We start from the raw sequence: 12912 nt of genomic DNA on the forward strand, positions 1-12912 counted from the left end.
AGCTCGTTTATGACAATGGCACATTACATTTCTTCTTTTAGTGTCTAGTTTCCCCAAGAACAAAATCCATGTCACTCATGTACATTCTGAAAGTCACTAATGACTCTGGGAGGCTTTGTAAGAACAAAAAGGTCCATGAACAGACATGTTTCAAAGCTATCTTTTATTAAAAAAAAAATAAATAAAGTTAATCTGAGCTGCTGTGAGAAAGCTCTGTCTCATATAAATTAAAGTCACCACAGATTTAATAAAGGTAACAAGTTCAAACAGGTGAAATTAATACAGGTAAAGAGTGCAGAGTAAGAGGGCTTCTTAAAGAAAAATTAACAGGTCTGTGTGAGCCAGAATTTTTGCTGGTTGGTAGGTGTTCAAATACTTATTTGCAGCAGTAACATACAAATAAATTATATATATAAAAAAAATCATACATTGTGATTTCCAGATTTTTTTTTTTTTTTAGATTATGTCTCTCACAGTGGACATGCACGTAAGATGATAATTTCAGACCCCTCCATGATTTCTAAGTGGGAGAACTTGCAAAATCGCAGGGTGTTCAAATACTTATTTTCCTCACTGTATAATGGTGGAGCGCGCCATTTCAGCTAACACGTCTAAAACTTCATTTTGGATGTGATGTGAAGTATATTTGGCATCACGCAGCCCATTAAATTTTTTCCTCAACAACCATGTCATGCTGTGCAAGGAGTTCTAAAATGGCTAAAAAGTTTCCTCGGTTAGCGTCACTTTCAGTCTGAGTGACAGTTAACAATAACACTTCAACAACACATATAATGTAATGATGGGTTTTTTGTACCAAATTTGTGTTCTCTTGTGACACTGATTTCATCGGAGTGTCCTGATCAATTTTCTCAAAACTGTTCCAAGCTGACGTGGCACTGATGTGCACCTCAGATTTAACATGAGCAGCAAAGCCTCCATCCGTGAACATTGCCTTCTTCCAGTTGTTGTAGCCTGCATGTGTGAAAGTCTTAACTGTGTTTGGAAAGCTAAAGTGTCTGCAGGCGTAACAATAAACAGTGTCCGTGCACTGGGAGTTCTCAGTCCATGTGTCCTGAGTGGACCACGGGGCTTTGACATTTCTTCACCTGTCTCCAAAGTCTGTCCTTGGGAAAACTTTAATTGTGGCTGGACAGGTGCATCAGCTGTTGATCTGGAGATGTCTAAAACAAGAAAAAAAACACTATAAGACATTTCAACCATGTCATCAAATATTTCAGTGTACATAGATCAATGTCCATATATACAGTAGTGTTCAGAATAATAGTAGTACTATGTGACTAAAAAGATTTATCCAGGTTTTGAGTATATTTCTTATTGTTACATGGGAAACAAGGTACCAGTAGATTCAGTAGATTCTCACAAATCCAACAAGACCAAGCATTCATGATATGCACACTCTTAAGGCTATGAAATTGGGTTATTAGTAAAAAAAAAAGTAGAAAAGGGGGTGTTCACAATAATAGTAGTGTGGCATTAAGTCAGTGAGTTCGTCAATTTGTGGAACAAACAGGTGTGAATCAGGTGTCCCCTATTTAAGGATGAAGCCAGCACCTGTTGAACATGCTTTTCTCTTTGAAAGCCTGAGGAAAATGGGACGTTCAATTGTTCAGAAGAACAGCGTAGTTTGATTAAAAAGTTGATTGGACACCAGTGTTGTATAGTAACGAAGTAAAAATACTTCACTACTATACTTAAGTACGTTTTGGGAGACTTTGTACTTTACTTGAGTTTTTTTGTTAATTCAGCTTACTTTCACTTTTACTTCACTACATTTCCGACCTTAATTGCATACTTCTACTCTGACACATTTTCTATTCGCCATGCCGTTACTCCTTACAAAACACACACACACACACACACACACACACACACACACACACACACACACACACACACACACACACACACACACACACACACACACACACACACACGAAAAAGTTGTGTTTTCACCCAGAGACACCACTGATTACTAGTGACTGCAACGAAGTCAGGCCGATTTGTCATGACGTATGTCCGGTAGGCTTTTTTGCAGTTGCGCACTTGGGGGGTGTTTGTCAGAAAAATGATCATTTCTCTGCACTGATTACAGACTGCAGTGGGTCTGTAATCAACTTTTCTGCAGCGCGGCTTTGCTTTGAACCTTGAACCAATCGAAGCAGTGATTCACAGGTCAAAGCAGTGCTTCGATCTATAATTTGTGGATTGATTGCTTTATTTCGCTTTATCCTAATTTTTCCCCACTAAAACCCTGAAGAGCATATGTCTGTGAGTAATATTTAATATTTTTTATGTTAAACCGACCTGTGTCTTCTGAAACAGTTGATAGATGTATTTTTTAACTTAAAAACGGGACCGATGCTAACACGTTTGGCGTTATGGCGTTTTCAATGTTAAAGTTAGCATTAAGCTGTTCGCATCAGCACGTTTGTGTTGATTTGTTTTCTGTATAATTAATGGCTCAGCATTCGTTGTCGTAAGAGTCAAATTGTAATTTTTTTTATTTATTTTTATTCATATATTATAGCAACAACAGTAATAGTCTACATAATAGACAATAATAGTCAATAATAATAGACTAATAATGTTACAATACAATTTTAGAGAAAGAGACAAAATAACCTAATGAAACAAAACAACAGAAAAGATAAAACCATGTAACAATGAAAATAAATAAGTACATATAGAAATAAATAAATGTTTCCTGTGAACACCTAGTGAGTAGCCTACTCTCGTTTAGGTTTTGAAACCTTGTTTCTGAAGTGTTTTTGTGTGATGTGCACAATTTTCAGTATTCTAATACTACCAGTCATTTACAAGCCTAGATAAACTTTTATAAAAAAACAAAATCAGACCGTTTTTGATTATTCAATCAATCAATCAATTTTTTTTTTATATAGCGCCAAATCACAACAAACAGTTGCCCCAAGGCGCTTTATATTGTAAGGCAAGGCCATACAATAATTATGTAAAACCCCAACGGTCAAAACGACCCCCTGTGAGCAAGCACTTGGCTACAGTGGGAAGGAAAAACTCCCTTTTAACAGGAAGAAACCTCCAGCAGAACCAGGCTCAGGGAGGGGCAGTCTTCTGCTGGGACTGGTTGGGGCTGAGGGAGAGAACCAGGAAAAAGATATGCTGTGGAGGGGAGCAGAGATCGATCACTAATGATTAAATGCAGAGTGGTGCATACAGAGCAAAAAGAGAAAGAAACAGTGCATCATGGGAACCCCCCAGCAGTCTACGTCTATAGCAGCATAACTAAGGGATGGTTCAGGGTCACCTGATCCAGCCCTAACTATAAGCTTTAGCAAAAAGGAAAGTTTTAAGCCTAATCTTAAAAGTAGAGAGGGTGTCTGTCTCCCTGATCTGAATTGGGAGCTGGTTCCACAGGAGAGGAGCCTGAAAGCTGAAGGCTCTGCCTCCCATTCTACTCTTACAAACCCTAGGAACTACAAGTAAGCCTGCAGTCTGAGAGCGAAGCGCTCTATTGGGGTGATATGGTACTACGAGGTCCCTAAGATAAGATGGGACCTGATTATTCAAAACCTTATAAGTAAGAAGAAGAATTTTAAATTCTATTCTAGAATTAACAGGAAGCCAATGAAGAGAGGCCAATATCAATCAATCAATCAACTTTTTTCTTATATAGCGCCAAATCACAACAAACAGTTGCCCCAAGGCGCTCCATATTGCAAGGCAAGGCCATACAATAACCATGAAAAACCCCAACGGTCAAAACAACCCCCTATGAGCAAGCACTTGGCCACAGTGGGAAGGAAAAACTCCCTTTTAACAGGAAGAAACCTCCAGCAGAACCAGGCTCAGGGAGGGGCAGTCTTCTGCTGAGACTGGTTGGGGCTGAGGGAAAGAACCAGGAAAAAGACATGCCGAGAAGGGGGGCAGAGATCGATCACTAATGATTAAATGCAGAGTGATGCATACGGAGCAAAAAAGAAAGAAACAGTGCATCATGGGAACCCCCCACAGTCTACGTCTAAAGCAACATAACCAAGGGATGGTCCAGGGTCACCCGATCCAGCCCTAACTATAAGCCTTAGCGAAAAGGAAAGTTTTAAGCCTAATCTTAAAAGTAGAGAGGGTATCTGTCTCCCTGATCTGAATTGGGAGCTGGTTCCACAGGAGAGGAGCCTGAAAGCTGAAGGCTCTGCCTCCCATTCTACTCTTACAAACCCTAGGAACTACAAGTAAGCCCGCAGTCTGAGAGCGAAGCGCTCTAATGGGGTAATATGGTACTACGAGGTCCCTAAGATAAGATGGGACCTGATTATTCAAAACCTTATAAGTAAGAAGAAGAATTTTAAATTCTATTCTAGAATTAACAGGAAGCCAATGAAGAGAGGCCAACACGGGTGAGATATGCTCTCTCCTGCTAGTCCCCGTCAGTACTCTAGCTGCAGCATTCTGAACCAACTGAAGGCTTTTTAGGGAACTTTTAGGACAACCTGATAATAATGAATTACAATAGTCCAGCCTAGAGGAAATAAATGCATGAATTAGTTTTTCAGCATCACTCTGAGACAAGACCTTTCTGATTTTAGAGATATTGCGTAAATGCAAAAAAGGCAGTCCTACATATTTGTTTAATATGCGCTTTGAATGACATATCCTGATCAAAAATGACTCCAAGATTTCTCACAGTATTACCAGAGATCAGGGAAATGCCATCCAGAGTAACAATCTGGTTAGACACCATGCTTCTAAGATTTGTGGGGCCAAGTACAATAACTTCAGTTTTATCTGAGTTTAAAAGCAGGAAATTAGAGGTCATCCATGTCTTTATGTCTGTAAGACAATCCTGCAGTTTAGCTAATTGGTGTGTGTCCTCTGGCTTCATGGATAGATAAAGCTGGGTATCATCTGCGTAACAATGAAAATTTAAGCAATACCGTCTAATAATACTGCCTAAGGGAAGCATGTATAAAGTGAATAAAATTGGTCCTAGCACAGAACCTTGTGGAACTCCATAATTAACTTTAGTCTGTGAAGAAGATTCCCCATTTACATGAACAAATTGTAATCTATTAGACAAATATGATTCAAACCACCGCAGCGCAGTGCCTTTAATACCTATGGCATGCTCTAATCTCTGTAATAAAATTTTATGGTCAACAGTATCAAAAGCAGCACTGAGGTCTAACAGAACAAGCACAGAGATGAGTCCACTGTCCGAGGCCATAAGAAGATCATTTGTAACCTTCACTAATGCTGTTTCTGTACTATGATGAATTCTAAAACCTGACTGAAACTCTTCAAATAGACCATTCCTCTGCAGATGATCAGTTAGCTGTTTTACAACTACCCTTTCAAGAATTTTGAGAGAAAAGGAAGGTTGGAGATTGGCCTATAATTAGCTAAGATAGCTGGGTCAAGTGATGGCTTTTTAAGTAATGGTTTAATTACTGCCACCTTAAAAGCCTGTGGTACATAGCCAACTAACAAAGATAGATTGATCATATTTAAGATCGAAGCATTAAATAATGGTAGGGCTTCCTTGAGCAGCCTGGTAGGAATGGGGTCTAATAAACATGTTGATGGTTTGATACTTTAAGACTTTTACTTGAGTAGCATTTCAGTCAGTGACTTGAACTTCTACCAAAGTCATTTTTTAAATGGGTATCTGTACTTTTACTTAAGTGTGATTTTCAGGTACTTTATACAACACTGTTGGAGAGGGGAAAACTTATACGCAGGTGCAAAAAATTATAGGCTGTTCATCTACAATGATCTCCAATGCTTTAAAATGGACAAAAAAAAAAAAAAAAACAGACGCATGGAAGAAAACGGAAAACAACCATCAAAATGGATAGAAGAATAACCAGAATGGCAAAGGCTCACCCATTGATCAGCTCCAGGATGATCAAAGACAGTCTGGAGTTACCTGTAAGTGCTGTGACAGTTAGAAGACGCCTGTGTGAAGCTAATTTATTCGTAAGAATCCCCCACAAAGTCTCTCTGTTAAATAAAAGACATGTGCAGAAGAGGTTACAATTTGCCAAAGAACACATCAACTGGCCTAAAGAGAAATGGAGGAATATTTTGTGGACTGATGAGAGTAAAATTGTTCTTTTTGGGTCCAAGGGCTGCAGACAGTTTGTGAGACGACCCCCAAACTCTGAACTCAAGCCACAGTTCACAGTGAAGACAGTGAAGCATGGTGGTGCAAGCATCATGATATGGGCGTGTTTCTCCTACTATGGTGTTGGGCCTATATATCGCATACCAGGTATCATGGATCAGTTTGGATATGTCAGAATACTTGAAGAGGTCATGTTGCCTTATGCTGAAGAGGACATGCCCTTGAAATACGTGTTTCAACAAGACAATGACCCCAAGCACACTAGTAAACCAGCAAAATCTTGGTTCCAAACCAACAAAATTAATGCCTTGCAGATGTGAAGAAATCATGAAAAACTGTGATTATACAACTAAATACTAGTTTAGTGATTCACAGGATTGCTAAAAAAGCAGTTTGAACATAATAGTTTTGAGTCTGTAGCATCAACAGCAGATGCTACTATTACGAGGTCTGTGATGAAAAAAGCGGTCCCTTTTTATTTTTTTCAAAAAATAAATGGATTTGATTCATATGTTTTTACGTCAGACAAGCTTGAACCCTCGTGCGTATGCGTGAGTTTTTTCACGCGTGTCGGTGACGTCATTCGCCTGTGGGCAGGCCTTGAGTGAGGAGTGCTCCACCCCGCCCGTCGGAATCTCTTTGTCTGAATAGCCGCTGTGGACGGCGCGCGTTGCTTTATCAACATTTTTTCTGGACCTGTGAGGGATATCCGAGTGGACACTATTCGAGAAATTAAGCTGGTTTTCGGTGAAAAGTTTAACGGCTGATGAGAGATTATGGGGTGTTTCTGTCGCTGTAAGGACTTCCCACGGAGCGGGACGTCGTGCAGCGCTTCCAGGTGCCGTCGTTGGCCTGTTTCGACCTGAAAACATTCTAATTTAAGGCTTAATTCACCCAGGATGTCGTGAGAGAACAGAGAAGATTCATACGAGGCCGGCATGAGGACTTTATGCGGACATTCCACTGTTTAAGGACATTTTGTAATGAAAGACGTGCGCGCAAATTCGCCGAGTCATTTCCGTGACGACTCGGCAAATCTGTGTGCGCCGCGACAGGAAAAACACCTCCGTGTTGAAAACCATTTGTAAAATGCAGGCGGCTTTTGATGGCTTTCAACAAGTGAGTAACTGAGAAATTGTTTAACAGCTTGGGCATGTTCCAACTTGCCTGTTAAGGTCTCCAACAGAGGTGTTTTTCCTGTCATGACCCCCCGCGGTCGGGTCCGGCCCGACATGCGACTCTGCCCGCACGTTCTTTCATTACAAAATGTCTGTTAACAATGGAATGTCCGAATAAACTCCTCATGCCGACTTCTTCTGAAAGTTCTGTTCTCTGACGACTTACTGGGTCAACAGAGCCTGAAATGTGGAAGTTTTCAACTTGAAACAGTGAGACGCTGCCGCCTCGGAGCGCAGATCGCCATCAGGCACCGTGGGCCGTCCTTATGGCGACACTACCAGACCAAAATCTCTCATCAGCCGTTAAAATTTTTACCGAAAACCAGCTGAATTTATCGAATGGTGTCCACTCAGTTGTGCCTTACAGTTTTGAAAAAATTTTTATCAAACAAAGCAGCAGTCTCTGAGCCATTCCTAAACAATGAAAAAACGACGAGAGGCTGGGCCACTCCTCACTCAAAGACTGCCCACAGGTGAATGACGTAACCGACAGGCGTGAAAAAACTCTTGCATGCCCACGAGGGTTCAAGCATGTCTGATGTAATCACATGTGATTCAAATCCATATGGTTTTTGAAAAAAATAATGAGGTCCGTTACTTTTATCACAGACCTCGTATTGTGAGCACCCCCTTTTCTACTTTTTTTACTACAACCCCTGGCAATAATTATGGAATCACCGGCCTCAGAGGATGTTCATTCAGTTGTTTAATTTTGTAGAAAAAAAGCAGATCATAGACACGACACAAATCTAAAGTCATTTCAAATGGCAACTTTCTGGCTTTAAGAAACACTATAAGAAATCAGGAAAAATTATTGTGGCAGTCAGTAACGGTTACTTTTTTAGACCAAGCCGAGGGAAAAAAAATATGGACTCACTCAATTCTGAGGAATAAATTATGGATTCACCCTGTAAATTTTCATCCCCAAAACTAACACCTGCATCAAATCAGATCTGCTCGTTAGTCTGCATCTAAAAAGGAGTGATCACACCTTGGAGAGCTGTTGCACCAAATGGACTGACATGAATCATGGCTCCAACACGAGAGATGTCAATTGAAACAAAGGAGAGGATTATCAAACTCTTAAAAGAGGGTAAATCATCACGCAATGTTGCAAAAGATGTTGGTTGTTCACAGTCAGCTGTGTCTAAACTCTGGACCAAATACAAATAACATGGGAAGGTTGTTAAAGGCAAACATACTGGTAGACCAAGGAAGACATCAAAGTGTCAAGACAGAAAACTTAAAGCAATATGTCTCAAAAATCGAAAATGCACAACAACAAAAAATGAGGAACGAATGGGAGGAAACTGGAGTCGTCTGTGACCGAACTGTAAGAAACCGCCTAAAGGAAATGGGATTTACATACAGAAAAGCTAAAACGAAAGCCATCATTAACACCTAAACAGAAAAAAAACAAGGTTACAATGGGCTAAGGAAAAGCAATCGTGGACTGTGGATGACTGGATGAAAGTCATATTCAGTGATGAATCTCGAATCTGCATTGGGCAAGGTGATGATGCTGGAACTTTTGTTTGGTGTCGTTCCAATGAGATTTATAAAGATGACTGCCTGAAGAGAACATGTAAATTTCCACAGTCATTGATGATATGGGGCTGCATGTCAGGTAAAGGCACTGGGGAGATGGCTGTCATTACATCATCAATAAATGCACAAGTTTACGTTGATATTTTGGACACTTTTCTTATCCCATCAATTGAAAGGATGTTTGGGGATGATGAAATCATTTTTCAAGATGATAATGCATCTTGCCATAGAGCAAAAACTGTGAAAACATTCCTTGCAAAAAGACACATAGGGTCAATGTCATGGCCTGCAAATAGTCCGGATCTTAATCCAATTGAAAATCTTTGGTGGAAGTTGAAGAAAATGGTCCATGACAAGGCTCCAACCTGCAAAGCTGATCTGGCAACAGCAATCAGAGAAAGTTGGAGCCAGATTGATGAAGAGTACTGTTTGTCACTCATTAAGTCCATGCCTCAGAGACTGCAAGCTGTTATAAAAGCCAGAGGTGGCGCAACAAAATATTAGTGATGTGTTGGAGCGTTCTTTTGTTTTTCATGACTCCATAATTTTTTCCTCAGAATTGAGTGATTCCACATTTTTTTCCCTCTGCTTGGTCTAAAAAAGTAACCGTTACTGACTGCCAGAATCATTTTTCCTGATTTCTTATAGTGTTTCTTAAAGCCAGAAAGTTGCCATTTGAAATGACTTTAGTTTTCTGTCATGTCTGTGATCTGCTTTTTTCTACAAAATTAAACAACTGAATGAACATCCTCCGAGGCCGGTGATTACATAATTTTTGCCAGGGGTTGTAATAGCCCAATTTCATAGCCTTAAGAGTGTGCATATCATGAATGCTTGGTCTTGTTGGATTTGTGAGAATCTACTGAATCTACTGGTACCTTGTTTCCCATGTAACAATAAGAAATATACTCAAAACCTGGATTAATCTTTTTAGTCACGTAGCACTACTATTATTCTGAACACTACTGTATTTATTGCAAACCGCTATAAAACACCATAGAAGAAAAGCAAAGAGTGTTAGTAAGTGTCTGGTAGATTCAAACAGCAGAGAGGAGCAAGAATAAAGTCTAAGCGTGTGTCTGGTGTGTGAGTCTGAGCATGAGTGTGTACGTGTGCATCTGTGAATGTGAGAGACTGTGTGAGAGTGTCATTAAGATCTCTCTTAGTTTGTAGCATACCTGTAAAGAACAAGTTTTAATATTGAAACAAATCGTTTTAACAGTTAGATTTATATTAGTTCATGGCTTGTTAGGAGTTAAATCATTTGCCATCAACATGTAGCTTTTTTTTTCAACTGTTTGTTTTCATTAATAATGTATTAACAGCTCAGGAATGTTCAAGCAGCAGCCTGAGATTTGTTTTGCAGTTTTTGTCATTTTGAAATAATGTTTTGGTCTTTAATAAAGAGATGGAAATTAAAACTGCTGATTTAACTTTTTTTAAAAATCCACAGATCAATCAGTTATTAAATTGATGAGTTGCATTCCTAATTTATGTACCTGCAGGAGGTCACCCCCGGGTTGTTCACCGTCTCCTGCTGTGGAGGGTCCAGTCTGTTGACTCCTGTCAGCTGAAAAACATGAGATCAAATGTGAATAGTAGTATTTGGTACTTGGGTTCTGTTATGACATTGTCTGAAACACAAATGTTGAAACTGTCAGGACGTACGCAACAAAGAACACACAGGTGATTGTCTGCAGAAGGCAGAAACCTCCACACACAGCGAACTGTGCAGCCTGGACCTGTGCTGGTTCTTCTCTGACTTCTGTCTCATCCTGCCTGACCTCACTGTCCCTCCTTTCAAGACTTCCACTGCTTTTTACTTTTTTACTACACTTGCTGAAGCAGGCAGTAATCTTTCTTTTCATTTTGTCTGACAGGTAAAAAGAGCACCAAAACACATTATAACCACATGACCAGATGTTTGTCCACTCACGCTGCTACACAGTTATGTGCTAAATGTGGGAATAAAACATTACTGCTGGTCCTTCAATGATAAATGGATGTTTAATTTTATAACTGCACAGGAGGACTCGTTTTAAAAATCACAGAACACACACACATGGTGTAAAATAAGTTCTCTCCGCTTCCCACACGGAAACTGAACATTCTTATGCTAGAAATTTGTTAACTTAATTGGCAATACTTGAATGTATAATTCAAGGAAATTATACACAATGATCACTGATGCTTTTTTTTTTTTTTTTTTACCAGAATGAGAATGTTGCATTTTACATACAGTTATTACATACAGTTACAGTGTTACAATTATATTGTGTACAATGTACATGTTTGACCCTGGATAATTATAATATCATGCTTCACTGCAAACATGAATTAAGCAGCTGAAATAAAGGAATCAGAAAGCAAGAAATATATTGTTATGGTTACAATTCCCACCAAACACTGTTCAATTGTGACATGAAGTTATCCTCAAATGAGGCCTGAGCGAAACACTAAACCCTGGACAAATGTTCATTCTGGAAATGTGAAATCTAGTTGATGTTCTACATGTGACTGCTATATTCATTTCATGTTCAGCATGTTTGTTTAAAAACATGTCTGATAATGTTTGAATTGCAAGTTGTGAAGTGACCAGTAAATGGTAAATGTAAAAAATAAAAATATATTTTAAATATTTAAATATATTAAAAATATTATTTGTCTGTGAGCTGTTTTTTTAATGTCAATGCTTCCTGTTCATACATGGTGAAAACATTATTTTGTAAATCAATTTTTAATACCTTTAATGTATTTTTCCTTATTTACAAAAATGTTAAAGATATTATGCTTTTATAAAATTTGGCAAAATGTATGTAACTCAGGTCTGTGGAACTTCTGGATAATAAGCTGCCATTGCAATCTGTTTCCATAAAAAACATATTTTTGGTAGCTGACAATCACAGTCTGCAGTGACTTAAATTATTTAGCAAAAATTAATATTCCAATTAACAGTGTATGTTTATGCAAGTTGCCCCAAGACATGTTTCTGAGTTAGTGCTGTCAGTTTATCACAGTAATCTTGAAATTATATGTTCAGTAGGCCTGAATAAATCATAAATTGACAAATTAGTGATTACCATGGTAACCAGAGTGTTTAAATTATTTCCTATTGTTCATTCTACCTATGTTTGCACACATAATTTAAATGTAGTCCAACATTAACTTAGGCAGTAAATGATATTTAATGTTTTCCTGTAATATGAAATTTTACAAAATTTTAGAATATATATACACTTTTATTTAGAGGCAAGCTTTACTCATACAACATGAACATTATGTGAATGTTCGCAAACACTGAACATTAAGCATGCATTCTATAAAAATTTGATTGATGTTTGCAAATGTTTGCTTACATGTTTGTCTGTTTGCTTCCATGCAAACATTACACAAACATCACAAACATTATATATTGAACGTTTGTTTGATGTTTGTTTGATGTTTGCAAATGTTCGCTTCCGGGTGGGTTTTCTGCTCCCACTGAGAGACGACCAGATGTGTGTGTATAAAACATTTCAGAGCTTAAGTTAAATTCAAATTCAACAAAGCGAGTGTTAATAAATTACTTAGAAATATAAATGTCAAACTTACCTGCCACTTGCAGTACATGTGAGATGCAGTTAAAATCCAGACGATGTGCAAATCTGCTCTTTTTACTCTCCAGGAAAGTTGTGTGCTGCAGTGAAATGCGTCCGTGCGGAAACAGCGATTAGGCGGAACAAATGCTCCACAGAGCCGCGTTTGTCAAAATTATCGCCCAGCCCTCGGGGTGGCCACCACGTAGCTCCGCCCCTGGAATTAATGACTTCAAAGAGAATGACTGTTTAAATCAAATGACACCTCTTTCCAAATGTTGGAACACAGACAACAAACTGCAACAGACTAAAACGTGATTTTCTTCCAGGTATTCCCCTGCCTCAAACACTTCGTACACCTGTTGCTACAACAATTTGCGCCCACCAGCGGCTGAATGACAGAGTGTACGCTGTACAAACCCACTGCACCCTCTCATGGCAGGTGTCAGCAAAATTCCAGGTGACAGGCACGAACGCCAAACACCGCTCG

The 12912-nt window shown here is 39.0% G+C and overlaps 1 long non-coding RNA gene across 1 annotated transcript; it reads right to left on the bottom strand.

Moving 5' to 3' along the window:
* Positions 1-557: 557 nt before the first annotated feature.
* Positions 558-12545, bottom strand: LOC117519777. The gene is made up of 3 exons (XR_004563413.1): positions 12439-12545; positions 10347-10417; positions 558-1181 (listed from the first exon to the last, which is right to left on the bottom strand). It is a non-coding gene; the product is annotated as an uncharacterized LOC117519777 (long non-coding RNA).
* Between the last annotated feature and the right edge of the window lie 367 nt (positions 12546-12912).

The sequence above is a fragment of the Thalassophryne amazonica genome, chromosome 11 (assembly GCF_902500255.1).
Source record: "Thalassophryne amazonica chromosome 11, fThaAma1.1, whole genome shotgun sequence".
NCBI lineage: Eukaryota > Metazoa > Chordata > Actinopteri > Batrachoidiformes > Batrachoididae > Thalassophryne > Thalassophryne amazonica.